This window comes from Cariama cristata, unplaced genomic scaffold (assembly GCF_000690535.1).
Source record: "Cariama cristata isolate BGI_N322 unplaced genomic scaffold, ASM69053v1 scaffold21703, whole genome shotgun sequence".
NCBI classification, from domain to species: domain Eukaryota; kingdom Metazoa; phylum Chordata; class Aves; order Cariamiformes; family Cariamidae; genus Cariama; species Cariama cristata.
In genome coordinates this window covers 12964-25836 of record NW_009606990.1, presented here as the reverse complement: position 1 = coordinate 25836, position 12873 = coordinate 12964, and the positions used below count along the sequence as shown (strand labels likewise).

Below are 12873 nucleotides of genomic sequence, written 5' to 3'. Positions count from 1 at the left end.
CGTCTTTGCACGATCAGTGCACACACTGAGGACTGGGGGTGTGTGAGAGATCTAGAGTGAATTAGAGTTGTACTGCTGCTGTGGTACAGCAATGCTAGCAAAGTTGTTTGGGTTTTTTAAAAATTGTATTTCTTGGCAAAAAAAAAAAAAAAAGTGTAGCAAATGGAGGAATTTTATATTGAAATAGCAAACGTGGGGTCCTGGTCCTGGGAATGTCCTGGGTTTAGTGTTTTAAATATGCAAAAATTTTTGGTGTGTGTCCCCGCCCAGACTGGGATGGGTATCATTTTCTTTTGGAATCCACGAACAGATTATCTGTAGGTTTGGGTTCTGAGATACGTGCTTTCCAAATGTTAGCCTCTTCAGATAAATTTTTTCCGAATTGATGCAGGTTTTTTCCATTGCTTCTTTTCCAGAGCTGGGGGCATTTGAACTTGTAAACATTATTTCTGTCATTCTTTTGTGATTCTGCAGGCTTCTGCCCATACCTCTGCCTGCGCACACGTACGTATTCACTGACTCATGGAGTAGGTGCCACACAAAGTGCCCTTTCTCCTTTGTTTATTTATTAGTATAAGGGAGTAGATTTCAATATATAGTTAGCTATAACTTATTGTCAGTGTTCTGTTAACTTCAGAATAGTACATAGAGTGTCCCAGTGGTGAGGTTAAACGAGGCATTGATTCAGTTTGCAGTTTACTTCCAGCTTCTTTATTTTCTAGGTGAAGGATGGAAAGAAGGAGTCAGTGTTATTTGACTTTACAGTGCATAATTTGCCCTTCATCTTTAATTGTGTTTTCATTCTCTGTTTCACAGTTAGATGTTGAAAGGGAAGCTTTGCAGTAGGTGAGCAGGTGATGTGAGCTGTGATCTGCTGTCTGTGAGAGAGAGCAAGACTGCACAGGAGTTCTCCTTTCGGCTGTTCTGCAAAGGTGCCTCGCTCCGCTGGAGCAGTTGGTTTGCACAGTCCTTTCTGTGTCAGTGAGAGGATTTCCTCTGCCTCTTTCACATCTTCTTGCTCAAAGTGAGAACGTTGCAGTGCATGGCCAGGAGACGGGCTGCAGAGGTGGGGTGTAGAGGACATCATGTCCTGCTGACCCAACACAAGGCGGCAGCTTGGCAATGCCAGGGCCATAGCTGAATTGTGGTTTTCCTTCAGTTCCAGTGCTGGAGAATTTAAGAAAGGGAAGGGGCAGGGGTGGGGGGGGTGCGGGGGAAAGCATTGACTCATGAACCAGGAAGGAAAAATTTGCAGAAGGTCACGCTTACCGACCAGTACTCTCTTCCTCCAGGTGCATGAGCTGTTTGGATTTAAAAATGCTTTTTGCATGAGATTAAAAAAAACCCAGGCTGTAGGAACTTTATCACTGTGAAACATCAACAGTACAATGTGCTAAAAAATAGTTGTTATTGACAGCTTTGCTTGACAGAGGCGACTAGGGCACCCTCCTGCTTTCATAGCTTCGTTTGCTGTGTATAGGTTGAAGCTGCCTGCGGGGAGACCTGCGTAGGCAGCATGGAGGAGGCACACCATGCCATCTCCTCACCGATGCTTGCCTCTGCCTCTTCGCCCCAGCCTGGGCTGTTCGCGGAAAGCATAGCCACCATGATCTTTTTCAGGCTACTCCCTCCGAATAAAGGATCTGACACATCTGTGTGAGCAGAGTCTCATTGCAGAGGACAGATCTATTAACAAGACAGCTTTCCTTGGCGGATTACTGTCCAGTCATCTTTTTCCTCTCTCTGAGAAGTGGACCGGCTGCTGCAGGGTGCTTCCAGTATCAGGTGCAAGCGCAGATGATTTCTGCTGAGCTGGTTCATCATGCACCCTTCCTCGTCTGTTAAGCAGCACTGTTTGAGTTTGCCTCCCTGTGAGCATCTCATATTTTGATAGGGTCTCCTCACATGACATCGGATGCAATCGTTCTGAATTGCTTTCTCAGTTACTTCTTCATTTTGCTGTAGCAATAGGGACCCTTGAATTAAAATCTTCTCTCTGGAATGTTTGTGACCTCGGTAATGAATCTTTACAGGCTTGCAGACTGGGGAATGCTTTCAGCAGAACAGCCTGGCGCTTGCTCATGCTAGATCTGTGTCATGAGGGTGGCCAGGTGTGTTTTGCAGGCAGGCAGAAGCAGTTACAATGGATTATTGGCATACCTGGCAATAGTGAGTGCTGTGTTTTCTATGAAAAATAAGAGAAACATTGGAGTCGGTTTTCAGGAAGAAAAGAAAGAAGCCAAATACATAGGTATTTAGTTTATACATACTCTAGGTATAGAGGGGGGTTTACTTTGGAAGAAAATCAACTACAGTTTCTTCACAGGGGAAGTAAAAAACCCATGCAGAAGATGCCACCGTTGCAGGTTTAGAGGCTGTGCACGTTTGCTGCACACAAACCTGTGCACCGTCCCTGGAGAGAGCCTGATTGCACCGTGCTGGCCCTGTGCCTGTGAGGTTGGCCATGCCCAGCCTTTCAGAGGGCCCTCATTGAGGCGTATAAATGAGTTTGGGTTTGTTTTGTTTTTTTTCTCTTACAGGAAGGAAAGGAGAAAATCAATATGCTTTTTTCTTGCTTTATTCACTCAGCCATAATTTTCCCCTCTTAAGCTGGCTGGGGCCTCTGTTCCTCTCTCTCTGCCTGCTTCCCAAGAGCACTGGATATGCACTCCACCCACTCAGATAATCTTCACCTTGGTTTTTCAGCTTGTTTATCAATAAATAAAGACATCACTATTCCCTTGCCTGTCTCTAGAATACCTGTTATTTTGAAATTAATGGGTCCTCTCTCAGCCTGGGATTCCCACAACTCTGCACTTTGCTCCATGGTCCTTCTCATCTGGCAGGTCCCAAGGGACTTGGCATTTGCCAAAGAGTAGTCCTGAACGGGCCATCAGGGGAGACTGGGACATTTACTGCTGCCTGGAAGGTCAGGAGCTGGTGATCAGCTACCACTTGGGCAAACGTTTCCTCCAGCATCAAAACCCATCCAAGAAGTTGTTTTTACCTGGATTGTGTCATTGATCTGGTTCACAACAGTGCTGTGCAGGCAGTGATACTGGCAGGGCTTGGGCAGGGGGTGGAGGATGGCAAGCAGAGCAGGAACTTCTTGAGCTGGTTTTACCCTCTGAAAAACTCATCTAGCTGCATCTTCTGAGAGAGATTTCAATGTGCTGTTTAGCAGGATGCCTCTGGGCTCTGTAACAGAGCTGTACTGGAGTCACATTGACTTTTTCGAAAATTACAGGTAAAATACTTGACAGATCAGTTAAATTTACTCATTTTGCCCTAGCATCATCTAGGTCCCACGTCATCTCAGTGCAGAGTGCACAGTCTGCTAATAGCAACGTCATGTAACGTTCATACAATTTGGTTATTAACATTTCTGATAAAGCAAAATCCTAGGAAATGTGATGAAATGCCTGTTGGTGTTTCATTAGTCCGTATCCGTTTGGACTGCTTGCTGATTTGTTAATTGGCATTCAACCTGTTTCTGGGTGAAATTCATACCAAAGATGAATGTATAGGTCTGAGGATGACTTACTGTTCACTACAACACCATCTTAAAAGTTGATGTAGATAGTAAAAGGTCTCAATTTGGATGGAGTTTTGAATCAGAGAGCTCTGGACAATATGCCACGAGGAAGATTAATTTTGTTCTTTACTAGGAATCTTCTGCTCATGAACGCTGAAATGTGGAAAGCAGAATTGGTGGACCTTTTGCCTGAGGACGCTGGCTGCCTCAGGACCATAACTGCACTTCCTCCTCTCATATTTTCAAAAATGAGGTCTTCGGGATAGGGCTGGCAGGTTTCTTACATGAAACCAAGAAGGGGCTGGCTGCCTTTGAAAAATCTAAAGGAAACTCAAGAGCAGCAAATTCTTCTGTTCCATTTCTCACAGGTTAGTGGTTAAGGCAGTGGCGCGCTTCTAACATTTAAGTGTTGTTTCAGCCAGCCCAAGTTTTGAAGGGTGGTTTTGTGACTAGCTGAAGATCACGTGCACCAGGTTTAGTCTTGGAACAAAAATACCTATGTAGAAAATGTATTTCTCTGGGAACAGGGATCCCATTAACTCCAAGGAGGACCTGCCCCAAGCAGGCTCTTTGCTCCCCGGGCACACACCAGTGGCACGGGAGCAAACTCAGAGCTTGTGGCCACTGGGGAGGAGAAGAGGGGAAAGCCAGGCAAACTCTGCTGGGGCTACTCCCCGTGCAGTCCCACTGGCTGTGGTGCCCCTCAGAGCCCCTTGCACACAGGGGCCGGTCCTACACTGGCGGGAACGCTGTGGCTTTTGCCGTGTGAAGGCAGCAGGAGCTGACACAAACACAATGAATCACTCGCGCCTTCTGGGAGTAGGACTTTTTGGTTTTGTTTTGGTTTTTTAATCTGAGTTTATGTTTCAGGGTTTTATTAATCCAGGAAAAAGATCTGTAAAAACCAGGATTGCCTCCGCAGGCTTGTGTTGTGAGTATACAGCAGCTGAAGCCAGGACAGTGGTCTGATCCTGTGGCTTGGGTGTTCTTCTGTTGGGGTTTTATATAGATATATTTTTTAGTACCTCATGCTTTGTCATGTGATTCAGCAGCAATAATTAGGCAGAAACTTGCTGTCCCTGCAGATGCCAAGATTACAGGATGACATACTCTCACCAGATGACAGCACAAACTGATATTTTTAGAACAGCCTGCATCAACTGGTCTCCCTAGTGCTTTCCTCCCTGGATTGGCAGCACGCAGGTTTTATTACAGAATGAGTCTTCACAAATCGTCTTTTTCATGTGAATGAGCCGTAATGATTGTTTAGAGCTGCAGATCAGTGTTGGTCCCTAGACACGCTGTTGCCTGATAGCTGGGATGGTTACAGGTGGTTTTTCTTTTTTCTTTCCTTCTTTTGAGCCAGACTTTTAAATAGCCCCCCCTAAAAACATATTTTCTTGAAGCAGTGCGTAATAAGAGATCCTTTTTAGAAACATAGCGTCATGCAGCTGAGGAGAGGTTGAGATCTTTTTTCATAGCAATTCAGCACTCAGCCAAAGTGATGAACTGACAGGCGGAGAGGTTTAAGTCTTGTGTTGATGACAGCCAAAAACCACAGGTATAGCGTAGGCAGCAGGAGTGCACATATTTGAGTACCACTGTACGTAAATAGCTGGCCTTTCTCTCCTGGCCTGGGGAGGGCGGATGAAGGAAGGATGCTCATGCAACACCAACCTGGGCTCCCAGTGACACCGGTGGAGTGTTTCCAGCAGGATGCTCCTATCAGCACTGTCCCCGATTGAGTCCCATACGGTCTGTGGGGACACTGACCCCATTAAATCAGGTACCTGCAGCTGGGTGGTGGGAACGCTCTGCTCTGGCCCAGTCTATGGGGGCTATTTAATCAGCTTTTCCACTCAGATTACCACGCACGGTGGCAGTCGTTGGAGTCCGGTGGAGCGGACATCTGCTGAGCAGTAATCAGATGGAGACGCAGCTCAGCTAACGGAGACCGCTGTGTAGCCACAATTTTCTGCAGTTACTCCAGGAAAAAAAACACCTTTCCCAGATGATGCCACGGAGAATGGCCTGTGTTTATGTACTTTTACAGCTGAGCTGAGTATCTTGCCCATTGTTTTTCCCTTGTATTGCCTGCTTCTCCTGGCTTTCATAGGTAATTTATTTCATACGACTCTAGAGAAAATCTGGTTTTGAGGAAAGACCTTCCCTCTCTTGCTGTTTCTGCCACTTGTAGGTCATGATAGAGAATGTCCTGCTTTATATCAACATGGTGGAATCCTTTTGTGTGACCTGTATGAGCACTATTGGCCTGTCATTTTCAACTTACTGCGGAGGAAAATGAGAAGACTCCATAGCAGGGAGGATGCTTTTGAAATAGGCTTGTTACCTGGCAGAGAGAAAGAAATTCTCTGGGAGGAGATTCAGAATAAAGAGTACATAGCACATTTCCATAGCACTATAAACCCATAATTCAGGATGTTTCCAGCCGTGCAGGTTCCTTTTACTGTAAATTCTCTTATTCTTCAGATTCAAAAGTGCAAACAAAATCCTTCTCTGGTCTTGCAGAGTTGCAGTAGTTATCCATCCTTTTCTGATCCACAGTAGAGGTCTTCTTCCCAGTGCTCCTGAATGCCTAAAGAAAGCACCGTTATTCCAGCTGATGTACCTTACGCCTAACAGAAGATGTATTTTGCAAGCATTTTTGGCCTTCCTCTTCTAGTCCAGCAGCATCCTGCCTAAAAGGTGCTGTGTTGAACACTCAGGCTGATGTCTTTCAATAAATGGCAGTGTCACCCATAACCGGCAGGATTTCCACCCCACTCCTCGGGCCCCTGAACAAAAGGGGCAGGGCATTGAGCCCAGCCAGATGTGATGGTTCTCAACAGCAATTAGGTATCGGCAGTGCCTGTGCTGAAAAACTGGCATAATTGCACACTGACATGTCTGTAGGTGTAAAAACAAGTGTGTCAGCATATGCTCTTCTTGTATGGGCAACAACAGAGTGACATAAGTTGTGGAACCTGCATGTGCCTGCTTCTCTTGCAAGCAAGTGCAGAATTCCCTGTGAATTTGGTTGTTCAGTGTCATGTCCTGATATATTCGGAAAACTCTGATCTACTTTTCCGTTTAAGTGTGTGAGCACGAGTGGACCAATTTCTCTCTGGGTGTCTCCTTTTCATCTGTAAAATGAGTAGAAGGGACCTTACCCACCTTTGAGGGTAAAATGAACTGCCCAGAGCAGTGGTGGACTCTCCCTTGCTGGAAATATTCCAGACTTGGTTGGACAGGGCCCTGAATAACCTAACCTAAGGCCCTGCATTCAGCAGAAGGTTGGACCAGATGATGCTGAGTCCCTTCCAGCCTGGACTTTTCTGTGATTTGGTACACAAGTAGGATGTCAGAATAATGTGCGTATCAATAGTTGTGGCACCTCATTACAGTTCTAGGCAAGCCTTTTGTTCCAGGCAGCTGATAGATGGTGAGAGGATGACCTGCTGTCTTTAGTTACATTTACTTCCAAAATACTTGGTTGTCTGCTATGGTTTGCAATGTTTCTTGGAGTGGAAGAGCAGTAACAGAGGGAAAAGAGACACTTTCGTGCTTTATATGCCTGCGCAAATACCAGCACAGCGACTTTTTAGCTCCCGTAAGTCTTCATTCTGTGCCAGCCTTCTTCCTCTTTTCATCCTTCTCCCTCACTCTCTGCCCCCAATTCCGAGCTGGAAAAGATCTATTTTTATAGGTAGAACTTAAAGAGAAAAAGTGAAGTTGCAACATGTCTGAAAGTTCAGGAAAAGAAAGCACTAAGTTGCCAGCTCTTTTTTTCCCCTTGGGCTTCGTACCCAACCTCAGCGTTGTCTCTCAGCACAGAGCCATCCTTAAGCAGTGTACGCTAAGCCTGTAGGATGTCACTGTGGCATACCTGCCATGGCATCGGGATTCCTCATTTTTATTCTGCTTAAACAAAAAATCTCATGCTGCTATTTTGCCATTATAGAAGGATTAACCACAGTAGTTATCTTCCTTACTTGTTTCTAAACAAATACTGTGTGTTTTTCAGCCTCGAGCTGTCAAACCTTGGGCAGAATATTAACTTGTAACCACATGTAGTCAAGTCTTGCTTTTTTGAGCCTACCCCTGTTTTGGAGTAGAAGCTATACTGCTGGTGCTGATGACAAATCAAGGGGCAGAGGCACCAGAACGGATGCACATCTGTCACTAAAGGACACAAGTTCCCTTCAAAATGTTTGCATCCCAAGTCTCTGGACAGTAAAATTAGTTAGTGCTATTTCCTGTCCCTGGGGAGTCGTTACAGAGGGGTACCCAGGGAAAACACTTGTTTTACAGACCTCTAAGTGGTGATATTTTTCAAGATGCAATCCACTCAACAAGCCTTCCCGCCAGATCAGGAGGTCCTTGGTAGGCTGCCATACAGAGATGTGTGTTGGTAGTGCGGTTTCTCATACCATAATTACGTAAAGGAGCACATAGTTTTTCTTTTAATAGAAAACTGTATGTGCTGATTGTTATGTTAGCTTACTGATAAACTTACCACCAGTGCACGTTATCTATGCCTCGCTCTGGGGAGCGTCGATACATCACCTTTCTACTCGAAGAAATTTCCAGTGCTGCGTGATTGGCACTGCTGGGAATCAAAGGGAGAAGGCAACAGGCGGCAGATGATCCTTCAGAGCTGCCCTGACGAGCTGGCGTGGGGCTTGGGAGATGGCCATCTGGTTAAGTGGTGGAATGATGTGAGATAGAGGTGAGGAAATGTTGCTGCTGGAGGGAAATCACAACCAACAGCTTGGTCACAGTGTAAAGAGTAGCATTTGTAACTGGTCAGTAGCAAGGCAGTGAATGGGAGGGCAGAGAAAAGGGCAGATGAAAGGAACATGTTGTCCCCAAATAATTGCTTGCAAGCTAAAGAATTAGAAAATACAGAAAATATTTGCTTTTTGTTTTACAGTCTTCCACCAAATAGGATAAACAGATTTAGCATCTAGGGTTGAAAGAGGCTGTGGGATGTGACAAAGCAGGAGTTCTTCCTCACTGCTTGCTTAATACTTTTTCTGTTTCTGCTTTAAAGTCATTGTTTTCACCAACAACATGCATATATGCTTGCATGGGCTATAGCTTGCTGTAGGACTATGGATTCTTCTAACATGAGCTATGGATTCTTCTGTCCATCAGATGTATCTCGTTCCAGCCTTCTCTAGCCAGGGTGTCAAAACAGCCATAGTGGAATTGTCTCTGCTTTCAGTGCGTGCATGCCCAGGTATCAATGCAGTTGTGAAGACTGCACTCCAAACAAAGCCTTCACTTTCTTCAGAAGAGTCTTAAGAAGAGGAAGTCTAAGAAACTTTGGGAGAAGGTCTAAAATTCCTCCTTTCTTTCCACTCCCTGATGATTGAAAATGGCCTTCAGGTTTGGCAGAGGAGCTTCTCAAGGGAGAACTGAATTTTCCAAGTAGTGACTTAGGAAGACAGGCAGATGATATTTTTCAATAGTGCCCTTTTTGGAAGTTCCCCCCAGCCTAAGAAACAAGAAACCATGCCATGTATAAGAGGGAACTCTGCACCTTTGCTGTGGCAAGTTAGTAAATGTAGCTCCAATCCACTAGCCCTGCTAGACTTCACCTTTCTTGTATCCCTCCTTGACCTCTGTTCTAAATATTTGTTTCATCACTCCCTGTGCTTATACTTTTGTTGCTCTTAGCCCCCAAAACACAACCCAATAGTCAAGGCCAGGAAAAAGGATAAAGTGGGGACTGGAGTACTTTACCTGGAGAGCTGTGTGTTGCCCTTAGAGGACAGCATTGTCCTGGCTCACCAGAGGAGAAACCCCATCTGCCTCTGCAAATTCAGGATGACAGTCCAGGGGATGAGCTTTTCCCACAGCCATCGGGAATGGGAGAAAACGTGGTGCCTCAGGATGCAGCTGGAGATAGTTAGGGGCAGGGAGAGAGGAACATTGGAGAGTTGTGTTTGAGGACCGCTGATAAATTGAGATGTAACTGGTGTGCTTACTTCCCTGCTTGATACAGTTTTCATTACGATGAAGCAGCAGGCCACTAACTCAGGGTTAACAGGGGCTTTTTGTGGCAAGACAGAAAGTGAGAGTGTGTGGGTCTATTACAGGCTTTAATGGGGTAATTTGAAGGCAGGCAGGTTAAGACTTTGATCTACTTCTTTTCATTTTTTAATCCATTTGCGAAGTCCATGTAAACAGAGCTGTGAAAATGGCGCGTGGTTTGGTTCTGCTATGAGTCACCTCAGCTGTGCCTCTGTCTCCGAAATGTTGGCACTGTCTGAAGGAGAGGTGTCTTCAGGAAAAAATACCATCCAGTCCCACTTCTGCAAATAATGCTCATCATCATCTGCCGTCCAGTTTTCTCTCTTGTCACTTTGTTTCATAGTCCAATATTTTACATACATTTTTAATTTAAATGTTAAACACTACTCTGGTACTTAATCGGGAGTTTCTGTACTCGTTTACGTTTAATTAATAGCTCCATTCACTGTCAGCAAGACATGTGGCGATGTTAAACCCATGCTCAGTGTAACTGGTGGCTGCATGAGAGCGAGCTGGCTTGCCGGGCTGTGGCGTGCGGGACCCGAGCCTTGCCTTTGAGTGACGTTGTGCTTTGGGAAGTCACCCGTTTCCAGCCCCTCTGGTGATAAAGCTTTAAGGAGAAGTAGAGAAAAGGGCATGCACTTGTTTGAGTTGCATGCAAGCCACTAGCCAGGTTTTACTGGGGGCTACCAGGCTTGTCTGGGTATCTTCTGCTGACCTTGTTACGGCCATCAGGACATACTTACCAAATGGACTCATTGCCAGGCAGTCACATTAACGAACAGCTAGCATTAATTTGCCGTTTGAAAATGAAGAAATCAATATGTTGATCCAGTTGGAAATCCCTTTATTCACAAAACAGTCTACCCCAAACCTCTCCACATAATTAAGGCTAAAGCTAAATTTTGTTTGGGTGAAACGTACAATCTGTCTGCTTCCTAAGCTGTGCTGAATGAAGTTCTCCCCTAATGGCACAGGGAGCAGCTGTCATGCTGTTGCTCTAATAACCATGAGACAAAATGATTAAATTTCCATCAATCATTTAGCATTATCAGAATAGGTCATTTTAATAAAATGTTATCATAGGATCAGTGCCTGGCACCTTAGAAAGGAGAGGGGCAGTGATAGAGAGTAATCTCGTGACAGCTTTTGAGTGATCCCCCTTGCAGATTAATCCATCAGTCCCTCTAAATCCACCATTTTTCATGAAGGTGCCCGATACCAGGATCTTTTGAGAGTAAAGACATTCCTGTAATCAACTCAAATGGCTTTTTAGTTTCAGCAAGAGTCCCCTTGTTCTTGCGCTATATAAGAAAATCACCAATCATTCATCTCGGGGAAAATCCTCAACGGGTTGTAAGTGGCATGGGGGACTAAGCCCTGGTTTCAGAACCCATTTCAGAGACAGAAGTTACATGTCCAGCAATGTGGATGGCTACCAAGTGGGCCTTTTGAAGACGTGAAAGGATTTCATGGGAATGTTTAAATGTACATACTTTCCAAAACCATACTTGATGCCTACCTTTGTCTTTAAGCCACTGAGTATTAAAAACCTGGCCCCTTGGCCCCCTTGGTTGAAATGTTCAGCTGTTTTCAGTGTTTTACCCACTTACCATGTCCCTTCAGAGTCATCTCCATGCATCCAAGGTGTCTTCCCGGTATCTTTCACTGCAGCGCAGTTTAATGACTACAGAATAAGCTGGACTCTAACCCTGTTTTTAAAGCCACGTAGACCTTGTCTGTTGAGGCTGTGTCATATGAGCAGGAAAATGGAGAACTCCAAAGTCCGCATGCAAATTTGTGGGTCCTTGTTGCTTCTCTTGAGCAGCCTCCTTTGGATGTCCTTCAAGGGTGGTGGCCGATGTCAAATGCTGATGGAAGATTTGTCCAGTCTTTTGGTGATGCTGAGAAAGGGTGATTATGAAAAATGAAGAAAAGCTGGAGGCTCCTTCTGTGCTTCACCTGGAAAGATGCTTAAGAAACAGATGATGCACTGGGTTTCTGTAAATCAGACTTGGCCATTGTTTTTCTTTGGAGAAAGGGTTTTTTCTTTCCTGCTTGGGAGCAGCTAAGCCGGCAAAGAAGCACACTCAAACCTTGGCAAAGGAGAAGCATTTTCAGGCAGGCTCACAGTGCAACTTATTCCTTGCTATAAGTTTGAAGCTTTTGGGTGCAAACAAATCAAAATTGCTTGTCAGTGTAAGCTGCTGTTGCGTTTGGAGGTTTGCTTGGTTGCCTTTTTTTGTTGTGTTTTTTTCCTACATGCAACAGTCTCACTGTCTCTTCTTCTTTTTCTTCTTCCTCTCCAGGCCCTCAAACTGACACGAGATGTAGAGAGAGAACCCTTTGCCAAATCTGCTGTCAGCAAGTGGACAGTGATACTGTTTACAGCTTACGACCTTTGTGAACCCTGCATTATTTTCCTAACAAAGCAGACTGTTAATAGGCCCCTTACAGGAGTGAAGATCCTCCTTTTTTTTTCTTTTTTTTTTTTTTTTTTCTTTTTCCTCTTTTTTTGGGGAATTGAACTCATTCTGAAGTATGCAAAATCTTCCTTTTCTGGGATGGCCAAGCACCTACTGTGGAGACAATGTTCAGCACCATCCTGTTGAGAACACACTGTGTAGCCTTTACAGTAGTTACTTGTCAATGAGTATGTGGTGTTTCAATATATTAATGGTTTACGGGATGTTTTAAGTTGGCTTTTCTTTTTGGAGGTTTTCCCTGTCTGCCCATGCTCCCTCCTACAACCTCCAGTTTGATTTCCTTAGATTTTTGACCATTTTTGCTTTCTCTCCCTGGGGAATCCGAAGTACTGCACACGTGCAAGGAAATGATCATAACCCAACACTGCTCAAACATCAGGGTTTTCTGAATATACAGCGTTTGTTACACCGATCAACTGGCTGAATTCCAGAGAGAGGTGATGTGTGTGGTCTGTTTGTTTGTTGGGTTGGCTTGTTTGTTTCTTACTCTTTCCTTAAAATTAATGATACACCCCTGTTTTCCATAAGCGTCAAACTGAGGTTGATTGCAAAACAAGGGAAGCCGGTGAGTTTGCCTCTTGGCTGGTGAGGACAAACTGACAGCGGGTGCTGTTGCCCGCATCTGCACCAAGGCAGGAGCCCGTTTGCTGCCCGCTGGAGCAGGCTCCCCTCCTGCCTTAGCGAGGCTGCCCGTCCTGCTGCAGCGAGCTGCTAAGAAGTTATAAATTGAGTTGCAGACAAGTTGAACGTAGCCACCTGTAAAGATGTGTTTGAAAAAACAAAAAATAAGGGAAATACACCACTTCGCAGAAA

The 12873-nt window shown here is 45.0% G+C and overlaps 1 protein-coding gene across 1 annotated transcript in view; it reads left to right on the top strand.

Annotated features, from left to right (window-relative positions):
* FOXO3 (forkhead box O3) overlaps nucleotides 1-12411 on the top strand; it is a gene marked incomplete at its 5' end in the record, with an annotated part of 14313 nt that extends 1902 nt beyond the window's left edge. Inside the window, one exon of the mRNA XM_009696573.1 lies at nucleotides 11884-12411. The remainder of the gene's footprint in view (nucleotides 1-11883) is intronic.
* Between the last annotated feature and the right edge of the window lie 462 nt (nucleotides 12412-12873).